General features: G+C 34.4%; 1 protein-coding gene across 1 annotated transcript in view; it reads right to left on the bottom strand.

Moving 5' to 3' along the window:
- Positions 1-19,200, bottom strand: part of LOC116348753 (innexin shaking-B) — a 126,451-nt gene extending 107,251 nt beyond the window's left edge. The window contains exons 1-2 of the mRNA XM_031779863.1: positions 19,053-19,200; positions 11,988-15,228 (exon numbers count right to left, since the gene is read on the bottom strand). The gene's annotated coding sequence lies outside the window, so the exon portion shown is untranslated. The remainder of the gene's footprint in view (positions 1-11,987; positions 15,229-19,052) is intronic.
- Positions 19,201-23,454: the final 4,254 nt, after the last annotated feature.

A 23,454-nucleotide genomic window follows, 5' to 3' on the forward strand; every position in this document is an offset into this window, starting at 1 on the left:
GTTTGCCTCATGTCTACATGAATCTCTCACACTCATTGTGTGTTATAATATCTGTTTCGATTATACATATTTGTCTCTCACGGTTTTATCAATATATGCAAATTTGTGCGCGGAAAATATAACATTTTAAACATGTGAATACGTATGTGATCGACAATAGCTCAAAATGATATGCTCGTTTATTTTCCGGTGAAATGTCGATGCCAAATATCGCATTAATTTCAATCGAATCGATGAGTCTTTACATTAAATTCGATTTGACAAAGAGTGACAAGGGAACAAACGGGAAGCGGGGAACGAGAAACCGAGACACCGAACGAACGCATATGTGTTTATGGCTTTTCTATGTATGTGTGTGTGTGTGTTTTTGTGTACATTTATCTGTACGCAAATCCAAATACACAAATGACATTAACATATCGATGCGTGCCAGAATCCAAATATAATTCCTAAATTATGATTTCCAGCGATGAGCAATAGATTAAATTTTAAACTGTTTGACAAACAAAATGTACCCAGCCGGTAAACGTGGCTCGTGACAGGCGCTCGCTCGTGTTCACTAATGTTTTGGCATTAAATTAGAGAAAATATGTCAAAATTAAAAGAACACAATACGAATAATTGAATTGCTCATCATGGTACATTGTGCACAACTGGTATTATGTATTATTTTCAATTTTTGGTATTCATCGTATATTTTCAAATTCTTTTTAATTCCAAAATCCCAATCGATTTATCGTTGAATCGTGATATTTCTTCGTGAATGGCAAAGTTTGAGCTTTTAATTTCCATGCGGAATTTTATATTCAAATCGAGGTTTTCTTTAATTATAAAATTAATAAATCGGAAATTCAATTCACATTGAAGAATGCAATTTTGGACGAATTTTTTTTCAATGCTATATGTTTGGTGTTTTTTTCTTCTCTTCACCACTTCAAAATGGGTCGTAAACTCGAGTTGAAAGGATACATTCCGACACTCCATGATATGTGCATTCGCTTGTGGTTCCAATTTGTATTAAATTTCGCGCATCCAAATGGACGGCGACACAAGACAAGAGCCAACGCTCTGATATAATATTCAAAAATAGTGCGTAATGTGCCACAGAGAGATAAGTGGATAGTGTTTCATCCAGAGAACGAACGAACCGTACATAGGACGAGCCTAAAACTAAAAGTGTCTTTTACATGTATTTATATGCAAACGTCATTCTCTGAACTTTAGAAGAATCCCCCTACACTAATGTAAGAGGAACTAGAAGAAATGGTGAGGAACTAGAAGAAATGGTTTGTGCATTGGATAAATTTCCACTATTGTATATTAAATAAGACATGAACCACCACACATTTTCATTAGTTCGATGTTTATAGGATAGATACAGCGCCATTCAATGTCTGACAACTATACTTGTCCTATGCGAACCGTATTGAAAATATACGCGAATGTAAATGAATACCGCGTATCGGCGGATACATTTCCATTTTTTTCGTTTGGGTAATTTTTTATTTTATTTTCCTTTTGTTCGAAGCATATATAGTATTCATTTCCATTCGTAATGATGGTGTCGTTGTCGCCGCTGTTGTTTTTTTATATCTCTTCATTTGATATGGTGATGTAAAGGCATTTCCTTCTATGAGGACCCCAGCACAAGTGTGTTTACGTTACATAATTTTATGTAGTGCCGCATTTGTTTCGATTCCATTTTTATGTTGCAATTTTCCACATTTAGTGTGTGTTTCACAGTTAGATTACTCACTAGCTCTTCCTCTCATTCTCTGTCTCTCTTGTTCTCTCTCCTTCACTTCCCTCGATCTGTGTCTCTTTTGGGCTTTGTACAAATGTCTATATGATGATGAACAGTGGTAAAAACAATAAAACATTTTCCCAAACAAGGATGCGAACGAATGAGTTAACCGATGTTCAAAGTATTCCAAAATGAATGTGAGTGTGTGTGTATTTATTACACAAAAATAACTTGGAAAAAAAAACATAAAGAACTGTAAATGCTGATGAGAGCGAGAAGACTGTGAGCCTAGGGGATATCCATGCGAATTAGAATTAGCACATTAGCAAAAAAATAGGGACACTTACATGAAGAAAATAGCGAAATTAGCAATAAATAGCAGAATTAGCACTGTACACGTATATACTTTAGTAAGAATTTATTCTTGAATTTATTGCAATAATTAATTAAAATAAAATTCACAAAACAAACGAATTGAATAGTGTTGAACTAAAATGTATCAAAATATGTAGTTAAATACGCTTTTTCCCATTTTTAAATAAAAATATATTCAATGGCACTTAACCAAGCACGTTCCATCTGTATTAACTACAATTTACGAATTGCAATCGGAAATGTAGATTTGATGACAGATTTCTTACTGAAAACGTATACGTCTCTGCAAACGTAAAACTTGACGTTTAAGGCTTGGTAAACAATAATATTTTATATGACAAGTACACGATATTCAATTTTTCTGTTTTAGTATTTTATCAATCAATTTTGAATTTAAATAATTTTAATTCAATTGAAAAATATAAAATGAATGAAGCAGGCTTGGAAGCACAAAGCAAGTGGAGTGTAATCAAGAGAAAAAAACACTTAAAAATTATTTTAATAAAATATATACAGCCCGAAACTTGATTTAATAGCACTGATGTTGTAATGTAGATAATAATTTCAATATTCAAAGGACTGAAACTTCAATAAATAGAAATAGATTACATGCCTGCTTCAAATATACACGTTGAAAGTGTCAACTTGAAACATTTACGTAAACACATTTCGGTTATTCGATCATGCAGTCAATCTGACGTATGCAATATTTTTGACGTACTAGAAAAATTAGCAAAAACTAGCAGTATTAGAACAAACTAGTAGAAATACTAGCAGAATTAGTGGAAAATAGAGAGAAATAGCGTTTATTATTATAAATTATTCGATCTGCAATTCATGGTTATCCCCTAGCTGTGAGCAGAGAAAATGAGACGGAAATAAAATCAATTCTACAGTCAACCTGAACACGACTTGTCTTTTGTTGTGTGCGACAGAAAGAGAGTTTATTTTTCTTGTTCAACTTGCTTTTTTTTTTAAATGAATACTACGCTGGCGAATGTTAAGTGTTTTTCAACAATAAAGTCGACGAATTCAATGGAAACACTGTAGAATTCGTTTTCATTTTTCAATGACTTAAAAAAGCAGAAAAAAACACGTGAACAAATCGAAAAACATAGAGTAGACATTGTGATTCAGCCACACTGACACACACACACATACTATATTTGACAATGGTAGCGCGAATTTGCGCCGAGCGACAGTAATTCTATTATGATTCATTGACTTGTTCGAGTACGTTCAACTCGAAAGGCAAAGATTTTGCTCTAACTGTCTCTGTGTTCCCCGTCCGCCGAACAAGCGTGTTTTTCATAATTCTTTTTTATTTTCATTTAACATTTAAGAAATCACCATATCGCACAGAATGTGAATACTATGCGACACAATTTCCGCCCCGTATTATTTGTATATGCGAATAAGCGCGCGTGAAAAGTTGAAAACTGTGTGTGTGAGAGTGGGTTTTTTTCTTCTTCTTAAAACATAGTGTGCACACGCTTACACTGTTGAATGACATTTTCGTTAATAACTTTTTGGGGAAAATTCCAAGCTTAAAGTTAAATCGTGCTTCGTGGCCCGATATGTATTGTGAATAAATAACAATAGCTCGGATTTAAAATTGTCGAAAGTTATTGAGTTCAATAAATCACCGTGTGCGAACTTCGTGCGCCGAATAAAAGATTTCAATACCTTTCGAAGCATTTGTCGCGTAACCCGGAAAATGAACCAATTTCCATCTATTTGCTAGTCGCATTTCAGTGCTTCACAGCATAGAATTGCGAAGCGGTATGAACGAGATGAAAACAAAACTATCCAAAACGATATTGCTGCAACAACAAAAAACACAGCAGCAACAGCGGCAAAAAAAATAACAACAGCACAAATGACGGCATACACAATGCTTATTTATTATAAACGAACGGCACTTTGCCTCGTCTATCTCTTTCTCTCGCAGACACAAGCACACGCACACACACTCAGTCACACTACAGCGAACGAGAGGAAATAAAATGAAATAAAACTTTTTCAAAAGCAAAATGCCCAAAAATAAAATATGTAATATAGAGTAAGTTGTCGTCATTGTTATTGGTATAGTTTTATGTGCGTTCATTTGCCGCTATATTGCGCTCTCTATAAATGAAAATATATGCATCAGCTCCGGTTTTCTCTCACTCTATTTCTCTCTCAAACATACAACCGCTCTTTTCATTTTCCGCGCTTAAGTTTGAGTTTTATGTATGTGATTTAAAATATCATAGATACTTCGTTTAGCCTTAATGAACGCGAATGAAGCGAGTGAAGAAGAAAAAAACAGTAAACAGAACATATACACACAAATACATCATACAGAGAAGCCGAACGGGTGAAGAAAAAAAAACTATAAAAAGGAAAAAAAAAATATGGGAGTTGAGTGAAGTCGATGCTGTTGGCGCGCAACTTGTGAGCATCACTGGTGAATGCGCTACGCTTCAAAATGAATAAAGTATGGCGAGTGTGGAACAAGTTAGAGCGAGCAAAAATAAATAACATTTATTATGTACACATTCGTACAAAAATACATATAAATAAATAAAAATCAAGTGAAAAACCGGAGTGAATAAATAAAAGAAATCGAAAACACGAGTCGCGATTACATAACAACAATAACATATTCTGAGTAAATAAATGTCTGTGCGGATTTGCACAAGGGAAACATGTACACACATATCACTCTTCTCGCCATTTTCGAAATTCAATACACTTAAACATTCTTAGTACATTCGAAATAGTTCTCACTCTCCTCCCCCCCTCACATTCCATATCGAAATAATCAAAGTGCGCTTTTGCAAACAAAAACATCGTCAACATCGTAGACAGTATTGTAATGTGGTGTGGCTCGAATGGTGGCGAACCAGCTAAGCAAAATAGTGATATTTACATTGAACCGCATACGAAAGGATATGAGCGATGAGTTTATTACCTTATTGTGTGTAAATCGGCAAACAGACAACATATTTTATGATCCAGTAAACAAAGTAATAGCTTACACGTACATCCACCGACAAACAAGCAACCCAATCGCACATCGAACACAATGAAGACAACAAAGACACTGCGCAAGAAAAAAAATATCTAAAATATGAAATAACAGCGAAATATTGCCAAAATTCAGCTTATGATTTACTTTGCGTTTTAGTGTGATAACAACAACCCGCCGTCGCTGTCGCCGCCTCTACTGACGACAAAAACAAAATAAACTCCGAATAAAATAAAGCGAAAACAGAAAAAAAACACGCGAGTCAACGAAGAAGCGATTTGTGCACAATGTCGATTCGCAAATCGTTTTTCGCTAACAAAACTATCATCCATTAAATATCGCCATCGCTATGGCTATGGTGTGTAACGGGCCCAGTAGAGAGACATTCATAAAATGTAATAAATGTATCTGTTTCACGAGTGTATCACGAACTCTCGTTTTTAATGTTGAATACATGCACGGGCACATACATTTATTATTGTCGCGCGCTCTTGCACCACACCATTTGCGATTGTGCGATTTGATTGTGCGTGTACAGTTGCCGCGAAATTTATTGTATGTATTCAATGGCATATTCGTGAAAAGCAAGCAGACCAGAGAAATATTGCGCGTCGTACTTTTTTTTTGTTTTGTTTGAAAAGCCAATGCATGCGAAAGAGGGAGAAAAAGCTTATTTTTATCCATCCAAAATGACAATTGTTTTTTTTTTTTTGGGCCAAAATCATTGAATACTCCATTTTGTATTGAATAGAAATTTTAATAAAACCGATGATAGGTATTCAACAAAGAAAAAAAAATCAATCGCACTGACAAATAACCGGGACGACTTAAAATGTACAGTCAGGCATTCACACAAACACACAAAAGGTAGCAAATATATACAAAAACGAAACCATTTATCGAATATGTGTATGCACGCCCATTAATATTAATATTAATACGATAAATATTGATTTTGGCTATTTATTTAGGCTTACCGGTTGGAAAATTATGACTGTATACCGCAAACTGACCCACATTCAAATTCATTTCGAAGGTTTGAATTGAAATTTGTATGTATGTGATTTATTTTGTATACGGATTCAGAATTGCGTAGTGGTGAATTGCATCGAAAAATGTCAGATTGCAAATACATATGTGCATTTTATCAGTGGCCTCTTTATATCGTATTGTTTCGGCACGGCGATATGGGTATGTTTATACAGGCCATTTTAAATAATTTAATGTGATTATGGTCAAATTCGTCGAATAAATTACCAAACATTTTCTCTTATCCGTCGTAATCACTTTTGCGTTGTGCACACCCAGTTGCTTTTAATTTGTATTTTAAAATTGAGTGGCAAAAATTTAAATTGGCTTTTGCACTTTCAAAGTGCCATAGGTTCTTTTTTTTTCATCCGTCTGGTGTGAGATGACTGTCTAACCCAATAACAGAATTCACATTTTTTTCAGTTGATTTTTTCAATGAACCAAAATTGACTATATTATTGAAATGCAATGGTTCGTGAATTGCAAGGGAAAAAAATGCCGTGAATAATTAATATTGGCACTTCTCGCCACGCCAATTACCTCCAAAGTCAAATGAAGTTGAAGATATCATTGAATCGAGGGAACTAAAAAAAAGTTTTAAACAAAAAAATTTCGACTGTATTACACTTCCGCAGAGACTGTCTACTTAAAGGGAAAAAAAGTACAACATCAAAACGAGAGTATGCAAATCCTTAATGAAATCAAAAAGTTTTGTCGGTTTCAAGCTTGTACGATATTTAAAAACTACCATACTACGCCAGTGCTGGTGGCAATGCTGTGTGTATAAAAATGAAAAGAACTTTTCTGTCATATTTATTTTTGAATAGTTCAAAACATTTGCTGTCGGATAAAGCCATCAAAACAATGGCATTCTCTCTCTCTGTTTTTTTTTATTAAAGAGAAAATGCGATACATGTAACAATGAATACAGCCTGAATTACAAAAGTGTACCATACACACAGACTTCACTATTTATTCATTTCTCTATTTGAGATAATTCGATGCATTGACTGAAAATAGAGATAAAAGTTGATATATACCACCGTTTTTTTCTCTCTCAACTTCTATTCTAACAAAAGCAAACAGTTCGCCATGTAACAATGACTTGTTCAAATGCAGTTTCGTATACCGAAAAATGTTCCCGTTTAAATGCGATTTTCACCTTTGTTTTGTGTGCGATTTTATGTTTATATTTGTGTACGTGTGAGCATATGTATGTGCTTCACCGTTAAATACACAAAATAAGCACCAATAGATTTGATACCAGTGATGTGGATTTAGTTTGCCAATTTCACATGGATTCAATGGTGAGAATGAAGTGTTTTGTCGTTTTGATGCAAGCAAGCATTGTACGTGTTGTTTGCGGCTTTTGCTTAAGGCTCATTAGCTCTGTGAGAATGTTTCACATGGGATAGATTGATGGGTGGATGGTTGGTGAGTGTATATATAAAATGGCTTGTAGGTGTGCTTGTACGAGCGCACAACCACCTTTAGCCAAAAGTGTATCGATTGAATATTCAAATTAGTGAACAACTTTAAATTCATTTAAATCGTAGCACCAAAAAAATAGGACATATTCAGGAAGCAGCAGCAGCATCATCAGCAGCCAAAATCCATTTAAACGAAAACAGAAAATACCAAATATTACTTTTGCCGATGGTAAGTCTGCTTCTCTGATGTTGTTTGCAAAATAAAATAGAATCAAATGTTTGTGATTGCGTTTGCTTCAGTGGCGTCGGTTTGTTGAATATTCAGTTTGTGCCCGCCGCAGCACAAAACATCACTTCTCCTATCTCTTCGTCGATCATTCTCTATTGTCCCGTGTTGCCCGACTTACTTGTGCAATATTTCTTTTTTTGTGTGTGAGAAAGCGAAGAAGCAAAATTCTTGTTGCGGTATTTCGACACAGAAAATTGAATGGAAACGAAGTGCATCGAAATTTTCAAACCAAAGCATTCACCGTACTCTTATTTTTGTGTCTCCGATTTCGCTTGCCATAAATTCGGTACATGGGGCAATTGTAAAATTGTGTACGTGCACATGGAAGTTCATCGTCACTTCAACAAACATTGACTTTTTATTCGAATAGTTTGAAAATATAATTTTTATCCTGTGCTGCTCCGAGTGACGAGACTTGATTTCGGCATTAAGCGTGTGTTGAGTGGGTGCATTTTCGCAGCAAACCATTCATCAGCACAAACGCAAATGGTTTCGCTGTGGAATTGTTGACGTGATGAAAAATAAGTTTGACGAAGAAATTGTATTCTCTCTTTTTTTAACATCCGGCATGTGTGTGTGTCTGTGTGCGTGTGGTTTTGTGTGCATGTGAAAGTATGAATAATTAAGATTGAGTTGTTTTGTGGTTCGTTCGGCTTTGGCTTGTCTATTTGGGTGAAAAGTTGCTATTTGCTTAATACGCTTCCATTTGCGTCTTATATATGTATACATACATTTAGCAGCAGCTAGCTACCACTTTAGGAATCATGCAAATGACAGTCAAACCAATGATCAACACAACATACACTTAATCCACGTATGTACATAAAATGGCAATAATAATAACAATAGTGTACTATATTTTCGAGGTTGGATTTCGTTATTTTGGCCGAAATAATAATAATAACAATACAATGAAACGAATGCTTTTAATGATAATGACATTAAATTTTACATTTTGGTCGGTGCCCAAAAATTATGCCACTTCGTCGTCGCCGTCGTCGTCGTCACTTGCATATGCAATGAAATTCACAGTAATGTTGTGCCCTTTCGTTCTCTGTCTCTGTCGACACGGAAACTTGTTTATGCTTCAGTTATGTAAGGCAACAGAATAGAAGCAAACATATCGAGCATACCGATTCATGAGCCATGAGCCATGACCATGCAATTCATTATTGTGTTTCAATGTTAAAGTTATTGCCACCGCATTGTACTCCATTTTGATGTATATTGCATTCGTATTTAGGACGAATTGCAGAAACAAAAACGCAAAATATATGTGAGCTCTATATCAAGTACAAGTACAAGCTTATAATTGAGATTCAGTATTGTGGTGCTTGCTGTGCATATAATTCGTGCAAAATGGCTTATAATTTGCAAATATGCAATCGAACACATATGGCAAACATAGTGGACGAACCACTTCAAAATCCATAATGAAAATTTTGTTTTGATGATATTTTCATTCAATTAAAACTATAAAATTTATAATAAAACCTATTAATAAAACATCATTTAAATATGTGAGCATTTGCCGATTAAAGTTGACTATTCGATGGACAAACGTAACAAATGCCATTGCATAATGGCATTTAATATTCGAATAATACATGCCTCAAAATGTCTTAAAAATTATGCAATGCACTCAAGATGGAGAGGCACGTACAGCAATTCTGAATTTGTTTGTCGCATCGAATGGAATAAATGTTTCTCATTTTATTTTCATGATGGATATATCACAATAAAAATGTGTATAAAAGGCTTTGGATCGATTTTGTGCTTTTAATTTATCGTTTCGATTTGAATCGAATTCATTTAGTCGCTAAAAATCCATTTTTGAAATGCTCACATTAGCAAAGTGAATCAGCGTATAAAATTTATATTAAATTATTTCCCCATTTCAAATACACTTGATAGATATCAATACAAATGATATGTTGGTGACGACAGCGGCAAAATGGAAATAAATTGCAAATCATGGTTTCAAGTGTAGATTTTCTATTGTCTTTCGCTGATGGGTGGAAAACAACGTACATCCATAGAAAAGTACCCAAATTCAAATATCAAAAGCGCCCGGCTTAGCCGAAAAATATAAATCATAAATCTGAAATTTCATTCAATTAAATTGTGCTTGTTGCCATCATTGTGCTTATTCTTGTTCGTCTTCAATTCGGCAACTTGGTTAAAACACATAATCAAAAAAAAGAAGAAGAAACATTTATTATTTTAGCGTGCTAAATGATAAAATGCCTTCACAACTGTTGTTAAATATTAATTTGCCAATAAAGTTGCCAGAAAATGATAATTTCCAACTTAAAGCTAATGTTGCTGGGATTTGGTTGCAAACGAACGTTGACGCTATGCCAAACCATTCACATTCTCTCACATCTATGTGAGCCCCTTTAGAAGCTAACGAATACTCCACCTCTCTCACACTCACTCCAATGTCAGTAAAGTCTCTTAAAACATTTTTTGGATAGAACAAAATGCAAAAGAGTGGCTAAATATCGCATTTTGTTTTAATGCCACTTGCCAGAGAAAGAAAAATGGTGAATGCGTATTTTGCGCTTAAAAATGTGCTTATGATTAAGCAGAAAAATTCGAGCGAACATTTCATTTTTACCATTAGAAAATTCAATGTTTAAATGTAGTCAGCCAGTGAACACACAGTGGAAGTTTTGTATTTTAGCGCCTTTGTGAATGTGATTTACTTTTGTTCGGTCGCATTAATTTCGGAAAGTTATGGGAAAATCAAGCCAGATGAAAGGAATAAGAGGGAAAGAGAAAGTTAAACATGCAAGGAATGAAAGAAATTTTAGCCCGAAAAATGTGAAAGAAAAAACGACGGCTATCATCTTCGTTGACATGAGAAACCAAAAATCTACCACACAAATATATCGTTAATATAATCGCCGAAACTGGTTGGGAAATATAAAATGCTGTGCCCGATGAGAAATGAAAGCGAGCAAATGAATGAGTGTAAAGCCACAATAATAGCCATAGTGCTGTTGCGGACACAATGAAACCAACTCATATTTCGCCGTTAAGAGAATGACACTCATTCATTCATTCGCTCTTGGTCCTCCTCCTTCTTCATTGTCGAAACCATTTTACGGCACGATTTCTAACTAACGACAATGCCAGACGATTTAATTCATGAATCCCCGACATTGTGCTTTAAACTCACCCACACTTTATGTGCGTCAAGTAGTTAAATGATATTATATAATGGTTTTCATAAATGAATGAATGTAATTCACTAAATAACAATAAGAACAACGACATCGACACAAACAACATCAACAACAACAGTGAAAAGTACAACAACAATATAACACAGCTTATTTTATCTAGTGTAAATGAAAATTTTTGGCTATTAAGATCAAAATGAATAATATATTAGTAATCACAAGAATGCAACAACATATTCACTCAAATACAATTGAATTACATCGTCTAAACTGTAATTCCAAATGGTATACAGCAATCGGGCGATGTGTATACCATTCTGAAAATTACAACAAAGACAATAGACACATTGACATATTGAGTGGCATTCTTTCTTCTTCGATTTTTTTTTTAATTTCTGTGTTTCTGTGACACTGACCAGTTCAACGCAAATGACTACGATAAAAACAAAATCACATCAACAACGACAATTGAAGTACAAGAAAAACTGTGTGAGGAGAGTAGAGCTTTTTGGAGATTGGCCAACAAAACACAAAACAAAAACAAGTTAAATTGAATGAATTTTATTAATAAATGAAATGAATTCGATCGACGAATTCAGATGAAGAAACGCAAAATTCATTGTTACATTGGCTCCAAAAAGCTCTTCGACCATCGAAATTTGAATTTGAATTTGATACACTGACACACTGCATTTAGGCAAACACAAAAGCACATTTCGCAAAAATAACAACCAGACTCAGTCAAAAAGATCGTGCTCGACATTTTCACATTCACGCCTCACAATTCTTTAACAATACACATTCATCCTCTAAAAACATTTAAAATTAAATAGCATATTTTTCGGTCGAACGACAGGGTATAATATAATAACAACAATCACACATTAACAATAAAGAAAAGAAGAAAAAATGGACTTACTTTTTGATACTGTTTTAATTGGCGGAAGGAAGCAGCCACTGGCATGCGATGCTACTGCCGTTGTTTGACAGCCATTCAAGCTACTCGATCGTTGGTGGCGATGGTGATACGCCGACCCTCGTGCCCATCATGTGCTCCAGTTGGTTGTGTTTCACTTAAAAACGTTTCGTTCTTCTCTTTTTTTTTATGCACTCAGTTCTTTCTTTTCGCACTCAGTATTGTTATTGTCTTTTCGTCGAGGGAGTGTGAAAAACACTTGAAAAAAATTATACCATTCAATATCACAACAAAATATCGAAACACAAAAAAAGACTAAATGCTTTGCCGATTTGACAACGGACAGGATTGTGTTCCGTTTGACGATAAAGCACGAGCCGATTTTATGTTTTATAAATTTGTTTTAACCGAAAATCGTGTAAAATAGTCGTTCAATGCGGAAAAAAGCCACTGACATTCAATCATTATCGTCAAAATCATGAGTCACATACACGCGCACAATATTCCGTTCATTCGAAAATGTTCAATCGTTTGACGTTTCAGACTCAATCGACAGTAGGTAAAAGAAACAAAAGTAATTTTTGATGTTTTGATGGTGTAATAATGTGTATGCAAATTTCCTTTGTTGTCAGTAAATATTTTATTATAACGCGTTTTTTGTTCTTCCTTTTCTGGTATATTGTGTGATGTTGGTTTGTTTGTGATTTTCTTGTTTCTGTCCCTTTTTTCTTTTTAGTTTGTTTCGTGTTTATGCGTGCGACAACTTTTGGCTGCTGCCTTTTTTTCGGTAATCTTCTTTTGAATCGGTCGCAATGTTTGTGTATTGCTTGACTCTCTTGCTACCCAGTGCTCAATATCCACACCAAACATAGAAATGAAACCGAGCAGAAATTTTCACTCGACGTGCCGCAAACCAAATTTATTTTCGGTACAATATTTGTTGTCGGGTGTGCGCTGAAGATTGTAGCAAAGATTTACACCATTCAAATCATTCTCATTGTCGTGTACAATAAATGTAGCATCAGTGTAATGACAACAATACACACCAAGTTTATAAATTGTGATGCGGGCGCGCACCCTCGCATTTGCATTAGATGATGCGAAGGCCAGCGGTAAAAAAAGTCAAATCACGTCGACACTTTGTTATTATCATTCGTAATAGCCTTTGTAATCTAAGAGGAGAGTTCAAGTTTCTTAGCCAATGTTCAAGTAATTTATTCGGAATAATGTGCAAATTTAAACACTCGCACATGCAATATCACTTTAAGCTTGTAAAAAAAGTTTCTTTTTTCCTTCCTCTTTAATGTTTTCGCGTTGCTTTTAAGCTGATATTCATTCAATGACTTTTCGATGGTTAAACAAAAATCATTGAGAGGAAATGTGTACGCATTTAAATGAATTTAAACGATAATGAAACCTTGTGGCTTCACTTTAATACGAGCAATAAGTGAATTAACCGGTGTTGTTCGGCATCACCTTCTCCCGTCGAATGAAGTGGCTATTTTGTGCACGGAAAATAATGAAGAACACAATTAAGAACAGGGATTTAAAATAATGAACAACAACGGAATCCTTTTCGTCTCTCGAAAATGTTAATTGTACTAATTTATTTTATTTTTTTTTTTCATAAATGTTTAATCGTTAATTCGACGTTCGCTCGTAACGACCACATCGTTCATTGTGTACCATTGTTCCATTGAATTCATAATGATCGTGTTCATTTTGAGTCACGATAACCACACATCAGCCAACGTTTAACCGCAATGTATGACGACAAACTTTAATCGATTGACACGTTGTTTTTGTTTTCTTTCTTGGCTTGTCTCTATGATATATTTTTTGTTGCACCAAATGCACTCTTTTTCTATCTAAAACGTAATCTCGTTAGTTTTCATTGTGATAATTTAATTGCATGTTTTTAGTTTTGTATGTTTGTTTATCATTTTTCTACTCAATTTGATTAAAATCTCGAAAATGTAGTCGTTATTTTTGTTATAATTATCTTTTTTACTGTCTTTTTCTCTCTTTTATGCTTGTTTCAGATACACTCACACTCGACTGTTGTCTCTTGAGATATGACAGTGTTTGTTCTGCGGTAACTTGTATTCTATAAACCGTCCAATACACTCAATTTGCATAGACACGATTCATTTAGCGTTTTTTTTAGCGTTGCTTTTATTCACCCACTCACAATTTAAAATGAAAACACACATTCACTATGTCCTTTTTATTTCAGTTGATTTTATTGTGCTAATCACTGGTGTTTCTTTTTTTGATACTCGTTTTTAATATTCTCTCGTTGTGTTTGTTTGCTCAACAATTTTGCAAATTATTCAATCATTTATTTTATCACACAGTTTTCTGTCACTCAATTTGAATTGGCTCACCTGTCACCATTTGGTTTTTTTTATTAGCTGTTTGCTATGTGCATTTAATAAGCAAATATTTGCGTTGATTTATTTTAGCGTACCATGTCCTTTAGGCAGGTCGTTTTGCTGTTTTTTTTTTCTCTTTTTTTGCTCGTTTGCTCTATTAAAATCTGCTTTTCAATGGCAATGAAACTATGAATGGCAGTGCTTTTTATTAATGGCTACTAAAAAAACTGATCAAATAAGTTGTGATCGTTAAGGAAAATTGAGTATTTTTCCGAGGATTATTTATCGATAGTGGGATTACATGGAAAATGTAAACATAACCACTTAACGGGTTACATTTATTGATGCATAATTTTCCGAATTGGTTTTCATTGCACTTAATAGATTCATTATTACTTGCTGTCTCATTACTGCTACTTTATACGCGTGATAATATTGCAGTTGAAGCAATTAAAATTACTATATATGTACGTTGTGTGTTCTTTTTTCATCAATTTAGCTAGTTAGTTTGATTTTATTATAGTGAATATATGGCATTTTACAGTTTAAGCATTTTCAGTTTGGTTATCGTTATTTATTATTCGAAGTTTGATGTCGAATAAATTTACGGCAGCGATCGTTTACTTTTTACGTTTGGTTTTTTTTTTACTTATTTCCGCAGTTGATTTCACTCAAGTCTCCGTAGTTTTTGAGCTTAAGTCAGTAAGTTTGCATTTGAAGTTTTTCCTCCTACACTTTTTTTTGTCAAGTGGAGTTTTTCAATAGTTAAAACTACGTGCTTGTTTTGTGTCGCTGCTCAATGAAATGAATGAAGAGGATACACAAAAAAACAACCAGTTAAGATCTCTCGATGCTCGTTGCGTTTTTTCCTGTATATGAGTACGGTTTGGGAAGGGAAAAAAAAGAATTTTTGTTATTTTCAGCGTTTTTTCTTGTCTTTTGCTCACAGTTTGTTGTCACACTGAAATTGCTATTTTATCTGCTTCAATTTAAAGCGGATTTTGGTTGTTACACTACAACGAAATCTACTTTGTCGCGTACTAGAACTTAAGTGAAGGATTCCTTTCGCTTTTGGCTGAAATCTTCTTTTTTTCTGGTACTTGTGTGTATATGTGTGTTTTTTCTTTCGTTAAATTTAAATTCGTTTTTCGTATGCAACGTTTTGTGATAATGCGCCAAAAAAGGCGGCCGAACGGAGAGAGGGGGGCTAAAAAAAGTTACGTCGAGTCGACTTGAATGAATGGACAGACAAAAAAGAGCAGACACAACGGAAAATACTTTTGCATTAATGAAATTATATGTTCGTCTTTTTTCCGCCATTGCTGCTGGTGCTGTTTTTGTCCAAGTGCATTCTCGCTATCATTGTGATGCGCGTGTGTGTGTGTTTGTTTTTGCTCAATCTTTTTTTTTGTTATGATTTTATCGTCGTTGCAAAAATTTTTGTGTCTCATCTGTTTGTGAAACAACAAAGTACAACAGTCACACAATTCAGTTATGTTCTAAATTTACTTTATCGAATTGTTGTTAAGGGGTTGTTGTAAGAATATTTCGGATGTTTTGTGTTGCGATGCATTTATATATTTTACGTTGTTTTAAAAAAGTGACTCAGTTTAACCGCTCCTTTGCAATGCATTTAGCGTGCGTTGCAATCGTCTAGTGGCCGTATCTCTTCTTTTTTTTTGCTCTCCATATATATGTGAGATTTAATGCAGAAAATATTTTTGGTACGATTCGCACTTAGTTCGGTATTTTTTCTGTTGTTCGCTTAATGGCCTTCGCTTGAAATGTTTTTTCGCTCATTCTCTTGCCACTCTCATGATTTTTTAGTGTGTGTTTTTTTCAGTTAGTGCAAAGCACATGAGAGAAATTGGCACGCGCTTTTCTATTGTGTTTTACCATTGATTTCGATATATTTTTTTCATTTATTTTTCTTCCCTTGATTCTTTTCGCATAAATAAATTCTACCAACTCTTATCTTGCCAATACTTTTTTTTTCGTCTGTTACTATTCCACTCATGACAAAAACATTTTTTGGTGAGTTTTTGTGTGGTTCGTATGAAATACTAAGAGTGTCCAACTCCACCCGAACTCGATATGCATTATAAATATTTTCCCATTTCGTGTTGGACGTACTTTGCTCTCCTGTGAATAGGCGCCTGGACATAATTTGAATATTAACATATAAAATGGAATACATACTATATACATTTTTCCTTCTCTATCGCTCTTGCTCTTTCACTCTTTGGCTTATATCATTTTCCATTCGTATGGATTTTAGTTTTGATATTACTATATTGAGGATCAGCTCACACGTATTTTTTTTTTTTTTGTGTTTAGTGTGTAATGTGCATATGTGAGTCATTATCAGGTCGTTATGTTATGCTATTTGATGTTAGAGGTGTGTATGCGACCTGACAAATGACGGCCAACATAAAATATGAAACATGACGGACAAGAGTCGAAACAACATTTACTATGATATATATATCCACATATACGTAACATACTAAATGCTAATCCATTGAGCGGAAAAAAGTGGGAGGAAAACGGGAAAATATGAACGAACCATAAAAAAATATCATATTAATACAACACAAGATCTGGTATTCTATTTCGCCATATTTTCATTGCCTACTGTCGAATATTCATATCTATACGAATAAAAACCGAAAAAAGACTACATGTTTTACATTTCTCGGTCGAAATTGGATTTGGAATGAAACAAACGATAGCTCGTCGAAATAAAATCAATTGCATACAAAATTCTGAATTTGACATAATGCGCTTTTGTGTTCATTCAATTAAAATAACAAAATTCAAAGAATATCGGATTTAAATAAATCACATATTGAAAGATATTCCGTCTGCATTGGATAAACAATCAACTTTATATATTTGTATATTCAATGCAATTGCGTGTTTCATTCGAAAAAAAAATAAACATATGAAATAAAAAAATTACGTGTTTAAACAGAAACAAAAAAAAAACAGGCCGAAAAATCCAATGAATACACATCATTCGTATGTCAATTAAATTTACAATTGTATGTTTCAATTTGCAAAGTCCTTGTTTATCGGCTTCAATATCTTCGGAATGAGGCCAATATTGAAAAAAAAACTTTTTTTCGAAAAAATAGGGATATCATTAAATTTTCACATATCCGACATTTTCATCACTTTAACGAGTTATAAATATGTTGTTTTTACGCTGAATTTGTGGTAAACACGCATAAAATAGTGTAAGGTAACATTCAGTTCAATTTAATAAATTAAAGGTTAAAAATCCAATAAATTAATTCCGAACCGATGAAAGAGAAAGAGAGGAAGGGGAGAGAGTGAGAGATGAAAAAAAAAACATTTGCAAAGAGAGGGAAAGAAACCCACAAAACATTATAACGAACAACAAATGCGATAAAATGTACATCAATGAATCAACACCATCAACTTACAACATTCGAAATATGTACGGCCACCAAATATTGCTTTCTGCAGTCAATGCATGTGCCAAAATGAGATAGAGCAGATCAGTAATCGAGGTATCTGAATAATTCTTTTTTCGCACAACAACAATATAGTTTTATGAAATTTACACTGTAAATCTAGAAATGTTTGGGCGGTAGACCGCTTCATCATTTATTTAATTATATTTACAGATTTTTTTCCTCGCTTTTGTATTAAATGATCGGCTTATAGTTCAAACACATATACACAGAACGCTGAACAGTTTAATGTTATTTTACCATAACAATTTAATAAAAAGCATTCCTTTCCCGTTTGAATTTTCATTTCGACTCAATTGTTGGAGGGGTGGGCGATAAAAATTCCATTACAAAAATTGAGCAAGGTGTGTATAAAATGCCGTTTATCATCTCGAGCGGTCGAACCATTGAAATTGCGGCCCGTTGAATGCCATTGAAATGCAATCAATACGAAGAAAAATTGATTGAAACGCAATGAAAATTGAATATATTACCGACTAAATACTCATATCACATGATATTTAAAAAAAACGTTGTAAAAAAATGTATTGACACAGCGTTTTTATATTACGTTGAATTGGCATTTATTTTCCGAGGTATTAATTTTTCGCCTCTTTTACAAACGAAATTAATATTAAATTAACAAAAGCGAATGCAGAACGGGGTATTTTTTTTAAATTGTCATTGTTGATGCTCAAACCGGAAAAACGCTGAATAATTTTTCAATTGATGCAACATAAAATAGCAATGTGACGAACAATTATAAATTTAGTTTTTATTTTCAAATAAACAATGCATTCGTTTGGGCTTAAAATCCGAACTAATTAGTTTTTGTTTTCCGTTTAATCATTTTTTTGTGTTTTATTTTACCGCAGTAACACTTTTAATTCTTTTTTATTAAATGCATGCGTTTCGTGTATATTAAACTTTTTTTTATAGAATTTTAATATTTATTTTTCATATCAAACTTAAACGAATAAAAAAAAAATCAACAACGATCAAATCACAATTTTCCACTCAACACACTTGATACCGAAGGGAAAATAAATCAACAAAACAGAAAACAAAAAAACAACAACGGAAAAATTGAGTTTTTATTTAAAACACTAAAGAGCATTCGAGTGGCTCTCGGTTGAATGGTAAAATCACAAACACCCGATAATTTTTGAAAACAAAATGTGAACAAACGAAAATACGATATATATATTTTTTACCAAATAACGGCGAACGATGTTCAAATGATTTTAATTTCTTTTTGTGTTTTTTTCTCTCTATTCCTTCGTTTCGTTTGCGCTGCCTGCCGATAGTAAAACATGCAAAACAACTTTCTCAATAGCAATCCTCACACAGTGCGAGAGTGAAACTGTGTGTAGCGCGCACAATACGAACAGATCGAGAATGAACGAACGAGTGAGGGACAGTTGGAGTTGGAGCTAAAGGCTCACACACGGTTTTCGGTGCTGCTGTTCGAAAATGTGCTGCCTGCTTTGCGATTACGGTGTATGCGCGCCTGTATCAACTGAACACTATCGCCACGCGGAATGTATTTGAGCCGATGTGAACGGAAGAAAACAGAGCGAAATGAAGAGAGAGAGTGAAACAAAAAAGAAACGAATTGTGTGTGGTTTTTCTTTCATTCTTGTGTGCGGAAAAAACTAAATGCGCTCAAGTTGTCGACACACAGTGCGATACAGTGAACAAGCGAAAATAAAACGGTCTCTCTCGAAACGGCATATCGGCAACGACAACGGCAACAATAACAAGCAACCAAAGCCGCACCAACGAATCTATAACCGAAAGAAAAATTCAATTCATTTTCATATATGTGTTGTCTTCTTTTGACGATTTATTTATTTGATTTCATATTCGTTTTAGTTGTACGCGCTCGAATAATCGGCCAAGTGATTCAAAATGAATGCGATCGAAGTGAATAGAAAAAAACATCTTATTCGTTCACTCATATATAGTTTTGGTTGTTGATTGTGTGGCCCGACGACGCAAAAGTCTATGAAATTATTGGGAAAGTCACATAATACCGAATGAACAAAACGAAGCAAATCTCAAAATGAATCAACACCAACGAGGAGCATTACGAATCGACTCACGGCATATAAACTATAAAGAGAGAGAAGAGGATAGAGGACCTTTTTTCTGAATGGAACAGTGTAACGCGATTGAGCGTGATTGTGGTTGCCATTGTATTTGTAGGCATTGTCAGTCGTACTGTGTCACATTTACGATTGCTGCCGTTTCAATTAAAAAAAAAGAAGAACCGTTGTCGTGCATAGACCATGTTCATTTCGGATTTGTTCTCGTGTGTGCGCCAGTATGTATGCGTTTGTATGTATTTATTTGCAGTGTAGTAGTCGGCTAATATGCTTATGCCGATTTTCCGAAAAGAAATCCAATGTACACTGCTAACAGACACATCATTTTGCTTACTGTTCGGTGTTTAACAAGCCCCCCAGTCGGCACATATACAAATATTTTCCCATTGTGCGTCCAAAATGCACTACCGTTCTCTGGTTCGTCTTGTCCGTTTATTTTTCGGCCCATATGTATTTGTTTGCAAATGTGCATGTGAATCTTTTATCTCTTCAATGGAATCGGTTGTGTTTGTTTGTGCAACGATTTTCCCCACATTCAATTGAATATGTTGGTGTGTGCACGTTTATGTGGAAGCTGCTGCTGATGCTGCTGTTGCTTGCTATATTATAATGCTGCCGCATAAATGTCGATGCGTTTTATTTATAGTAACTACGTATATTTTATCGGAAGCAATACGCGATGACGACTACGACGACGACGACGTCAGACTCTTTCTCAGAATGTCCATCCCGGTGCATTTTCGTTTCGATTGTATTGGTGCGCGTGTGTACATGCATATGTGTAAATGTAATTTTCGGTGTTCGTGTATAATCTGCCGCATGAATTTTGCCGCATTTGTATTTGTGTGATTGCATCATGACTTTGGTGGATGTGTTGGATTCGTCGCTGTTGCAGTCCAAAAATGCATCCCATATTCCCGTACATATACCGATCACAAGCCGACGATGACGAAGGTGATAGCGCAATATAGCAACGAAATCACAACATGAATGACGAAATACATTCTTATTCAGCTTATAGCTCCTGCAAACCCTGATAAAATTACATTCAACCGCAGTAAGCGGATTCATCGAACATTACAAAATTATTATTATTATGAGATAATTTATAAGGATTAATGCGCAAAGTAATCTATCTATATATCCTCCTTCTCCTTCCTTCCTTCGCCCTCACTCCTCGCCTCATCAACTATGAAAATTATTATTATTGAGAAAATTTTGCATTCCAAGATTTACAAAACAATTTCGAAACAATGAATCGAAAACTTTCTCAATATTATTGCATCGAGCGGGCGAGAGAGCCATCGAGTTAGAGAACCTGTTTGAGATGTTTGATGATAAGTAGTGGTAATACCATTGTACCATTGAGATTCAAAGCTCATTGCATTTGACATAGCCTATTCAATAACGAATAACTCAATGTGACTGCTAATAATTAAATTAATTGACCTGCAAACAATTGACTCAAGTTTGTTAACATTTCATTAAATTTAATGCAAAGCAAAATCTGTTTCGCAAATTCTGTTAAACAAGGTACGAATGATATGTCGAGGTAATAATACAAATTACTCCATTCCATATATAGCAGCTATACATGCATTTGCACGATACGAGCGAAACATAAAAACAGAAAACCGACAAATAAAAAAATGTGGGATATTAAACTTTATTCAAATACATCTGCATTCCATGTGTAAATGCATACGTGGCACGCGATATTAACTCCCCGACAACTAAAGATGCAACTGATAAATCACACTGATAATGACATACCGTTTGACACATGCAATTAAAATTTTCTGCTTGCGGCGCTACCGATGAGCACAGAATGAAAAACAAAACGATATCTGCACCAAACACTGTGGAAATGTACATGTGTATATTCATTGCGTACTTTACTTTGTTTTCCACTGATTGTGATGAACAATTTTATTTCATTCATAAAAAAAAAAACACAAACGATATACAGCAGTGTATGGTGCACGCAACGAATGTAGTTCGCTTGGAAAATATGGAAAACTTTCGTAATAAATTGAATCGTTTATTTGAAGTGTCGAATGAAAGCAAACTATTCTAACATTCGATTGTGATCGATATGGAATAAAAACAAACGAATTGTTTATCCATTCCCAACTTCATTCATTCCTTTACGTTTCTTTCGTCCACTGGAATTGTTTACGCATCATTTTCTATCTTTTTCTCATGTGGTATATTACATCCGCTGGTCGGATGAAATGGCAATGGCACGACCATCGAACCACTTGATTGATGAATTTCCTATCATCAAAAATGGGAAAAATGGCAAACGAACGTTAGTGTAATTTCACATGGAAAATATGCAAATATTTGCCGATGCATCCCCATCACGTGCACGCATATCAAAGAACTTCAAAAAGTGCAATCAAATGAAAGTACACTTTCTGGAATAGTTAAAATTGTTACCATCATCAAAAGATACACTTTGGGAAGAAAGAAAGAAAATGTAATCGCATCATGACATCACAAAGCAAGCAGAAGTACACACAAAAGAGAAAAAAAAATCCAAAGAGATTATATCAATAATACCAGAACGCAGGATAAATAAAACTAACTCTATCCATCCATCGATGGATTTAATAGTTGATATGGAAAATCGCTATGTATATTTCACGTTAGCATATCACAACAGGAAGACAAAAGAGTAGGATTTTTCAATCATGAATGGGAATTATTTCAAAAAGGGATTTGCATTGAACAGATAGATGCTTGCCATAATTTAACATAATACAAAGTTACACACACACACGCGCGCGTGGAGAACGCGCCTTATTACTCATTCCGTGCATAGTTTGGCTTGCATTTCATCGAATCAAATGATGATACGTCAATAGAGAGTTTTGAGAGTGAACAGCACCGAATGACGGAAGAGACGATGCCAACAAGCCAACAACTACGACATCTAACTGATCGAGACTGAAAACTTAACAAAAGTGAATGTTTTCTCTTTTTTTCGATTCGTATTATTTTCTTCAGTTTTAGATTTGAACTTTTGTGTAATCACAAACGCGAATTTATCCAAAATTTACAACAAAGAGAGCACATCTTCAATGTGTTTAAATCCATTTCATGCACGACACACAACGGCAAGAGGATACACGAGAAAAATTAACAAGATGCAGACAGAGAGGGTGAAGGCAAGCAACACGAAAGAGAAAAAAAAATCCGATATAAAGTGCGGAGGATGGAGGGGAAAGAGCAAAAGTAAAATTCGCATTGTAATAGTTTCCTTTGTTTGAGTTGATGTTGATGTGTTTGATGTGATTGTTGTTGTTTGAATCCTTGTTTCGCGGGGCTGATGTCGTAGTTTTTTTTCTTTTTCCATTTTGTTTCCATTTCATTGGGAAAAGTTTTTAATTCTTTCAGCTCGTCTCTTTTTTATTCCTATTGTTTTGTATGTTTCTCTCTCTCTCTCTCTCTCTCTCTCTCTCTCTCTCTCTCTCTCTCTCTCTCTCTCTCTCTCTCTCTCTCT

This window comes from Contarinia nasturtii, unplaced genomic scaffold, assembly GCF_009176525.2.
Source record: "Contarinia nasturtii isolate CC-2019 unplaced genomic scaffold, AAFC_CNas_1.1 Cnas_scaffold_2678, whole genome shotgun sequence".
Lineage (NCBI taxonomy): Eukaryota > Metazoa > Arthropoda > Insecta > Diptera > Cecidomyiidae > Contarinia > Contarinia nasturtii.